Below are 3,298 nucleotides of genomic sequence, written 5' to 3'. Positions count from 1 at the left end.
CTGATCTGTTCGGGTATAAAAATTTCTGGATTATCTTAAGTATTTTTAAAATACTTTCTGTGACTGATGAAATTCTCATCTATTTATTTACTGGGTACTATCTCATTACGACTAAATAATTCTTTTCTTCCGTGGCTTAGGGAAATTAAATTCTATAGATTGAATTTTTTCATGGGCAGTCGCCCTAGTAATTAAATCCTATGCCCGATTAATTAAATCCGCCCAAAGTGAGAAATAGTGGAATTGGCCCAAATGGTTAATATACTCTCTCTCCACCGTCGGCTTATCTCTCCCATTCCATCTTCTAAATTTTTCTCCGAATTGAGGAAACCCTAGGTTCATTTCCTCACAAAATCGGTGGTCTAATGCCCCCCTTCCTCAGCGGCTTTGCTGACTCACCACCACCGTTCGCCGCCGCCGAACTCCGCTCTCCATCGAGTTCCGTCAGACGGTATCGTCGCCTTCTGCTCCTCGTCTCACCACGTCTCGCGGAGACCCGACTAGGACGGTGTGGTCCGTGTTCGTCGCTGGCCTCCTATCGATGGCACAACTTCTCCGGCCGGTTCTTCATCCGTCAGCGCCTGGCGGAGCTGGTTTAACCCCTGCCGATACCTCTGTCGGTCGCTTCCTTTGATCCGAAGCTAAGTCTCCTTCTTTCCCCCTCAATTTCTCCAATTTAAATTTCTATCGTTGGAATCGGACGCAACAACTTCAACTCTTGTCCCTCACCATTCTTTCTCTGTCAGATCAGAGGTGCTGCATTTCCTCTCCGGCGAGAGCCGTCGTCGATAGCTCCTCTCCACCACCCCAGCCGGTGCTGCGGCTGCGTAGTCGTCCGCCTCGCTGTCCCGGCGCCATTGACAGCAGAGAAGTAGGGCGTCACCTCTCTGCGAAGACGCCGTCGAGCTTGGCTCGTGGTTGCAGTCTGACGCGGTTCAAGGCGCATGCTTCGACAGTGGCTTCGCCGCCTCTCCTCCGCGGCGCAGCAGCTAAGTCCCTAACTTAGCTAGTTTACGTTTTCTTTAGACGAAGCCATTTCTTATTACCGATTTAGAATTGGGCAGATCATGGTGTTTCCCTTATGAGCCTCAAACCTAGAGGTTGAACTGCAAAAGTTTAAGCATATCGTCTGGTTTTATTGTGCTAGTTTCAGTAGGTCCCTATAAGGCATTTGGACAGAATTCTAATCGATTTTTTTGGGGGCTACTGGCTGTTACCATTATTAGTTTCTACCGTTATGGATTCTACTTGATGTTGCTATCTGTGATGCTTTCTAAATGGTGCAAAGGGTGATAGCTTTATCTCTTGGAGGTGAACTTGTGGTGTTGTCCTTAGGCTGTGAAACTCGGCCTCTAATGGTGAGGAATAACTTGCAGAGTCCTTGCAGCAAGCTTAACTAAGATCCTCTCCTTCCAACTCAAAGGGAGAACTTATGGGATAATTTGTTATGCATAGAGGCTGCCTATATAGGAGAACTTATGTACTTGTGAGAGCTCTGATCGGCCGGCAGTGGCATTGGTTTTTCTTATTGGCTGCCCTCTAACTGCATTTGGCGTTTTCTTGAGTGCTTAGTACTTAATCCATTTATGAAGTTTGTATGTTTATGGCAGGTGCACAATCTTTGACCGCATTTCATTGGCAATGGCTGGTATAAATGGAGTACAAGCTGCAGGGATTCAGCCTTGCACAGTGCATCTACTGAGGTGCAAATTCTGTTGGTTGGACTTGCTCTTTTCGGCCCAACTCTTTCTCACTTTTCTGAAAGGTAAAGTCACTCTTCCCTTTTCAATATATGATGTTAGTTTGCATTTTATTCCATGCATTCCAACCCCTTTTCGTTTGCTTCTGGCAGGAGCTGAGGCGGGCTACTGAGGCTGCCCTTCATCGTGGTCTCGCCCTCTCGGGCTTATCTGAAATTTTGGGGCGGAGACGGCCTGGTGATCAAGATCAAGGTCGAAATTTTGGGGCCTCGAGTTGTAATAGCGTAGTTGGACTTAACTTTCTTTCCAACATGTACGCAAAACTCGTTTAATAGTTGGTGTGTATTTCTTTCTAGCATTTGTAACTCATTAGCTTGGAATTCTTTATTTTGTATTTATTAATTTTTATTTAAGAAATAAAAATACTCTTTCATTCATCATCAAATTTCTAGTATTTATTTCAAAATTCTCGAGAATCTAGGTCTCGGCTATTACAGATCTTAAAGACAATCACAATTCTTAAAGCATACCTCTACTTGATCCACACATCACTAGGAATTGATGAACTAAGCAACCTAAATCTAGGAATTAGATAAAAACCCTCTTCAAGAGTAACAAATCTCTCAAGTATATGATTTCAGCAAAAACTCAGCAATAAAATGAGAAAAATGGGTGTTAAATCACCTGGCCGGGTGAAAGTCTGTGGAGTCCGACTTCCTTCCGTGCACTACCCGGCCGGGTGGACGAGATGACCAAAAGTCACCCGGCCAGGTGGAACGCTCTGACCCTTTCACGCCTTGGACGGGGCACCCGGGCGGGTGGCAGCATGGGTACTCGGCCGGGTGGGGGAGTTTGGTTGCGGCTCCTCCAGAAGGTTGTACCCGGATGGGTGGTTTGGTGCATCAAATCCCACCCTGTCGGGTGGAATGTTTCCTCCTTCAAATTTCAGCATGTTCCTCATCGTGGGCACCTCGTTCCTCAGGGACTCCTCCAGCATGGCCTTTTGCACAAAAGTAGAGAGCCCTTTCCGTAGACGCCTCCCCATGGACCTCGTCATGGGGCCTCCACGTGGGGTCGTATCAACCTGACTCACAATTGTACGTTAGATTACAGAATGAGTGTAGTTTTATCACAGAACACATGCATGAAACGAGCCTTATCACATATTTATACCAAATCAGACCACATTAGTAAAATATGACAACTAGCAATTAACAATCAAATCGAATATGATTATTGAAGTTTACGAGTAGGCTTAATCATTAATACCAATTAACTATGTGAATATTTACTCAAAGCTAGGTGAGATATTACTTCACCCTCTATCTCATTAAAAATGAAACGTTTTCCTTTTTGGGTTGTCCCATAAAATATTAAATGTTTCCTAAAAATATAAATAACTCCATCTCTACTTTTTCCTCTTTCTTACTTTACTCTCTCTTTTAACTCACAAAGCAACACTACATAAAATCCCGTGCTAAAAAGAAAACGTTTCATATTTATTGGGACCCTCTCCCGTGCAGAAAAACAAACGTTTCATATTTATTAGGACGGAAGGAGTATATCATAAGTCTAAAATAGTTACAAGTTCACACCAT

At 44.3% G+C, this 3,298-nt stretch overlaps 1 long non-coding RNA gene across 1 annotated transcript; it reads left to right on the top strand.

Annotated features, from left to right (window-relative positions):
- Window positions 1–228: 228 nt before the first annotated feature.
- On the top strand, window positions 229–2,145 carry LOC121801225. The gene is made up of 2 exons (XR_006050565.1): window positions 229–1,765; window positions 1,853–2,145. It is a non-coding gene; the product is annotated as an uncharacterized LOC121801225 (long non-coding RNA).
- The last annotated feature ends 1,153 nt before the right edge of the window (window positions 2,146–3,298 follow it).

Source organism: Salvia splendens, chromosome 4 (assembly GCF_004379255.2).
Source record: "Salvia splendens isolate huo1 chromosome 4, SspV2, whole genome shotgun sequence".
In the NCBI taxonomy this organism is placed as follows: Eukaryota; Viridiplantae; Streptophyta; class Magnoliopsida; order Lamiales; family Lamiaceae; genus Salvia; species Salvia splendens.
This window is presented reverse-complemented; position numbering and strand designations above follow the sequence as displayed.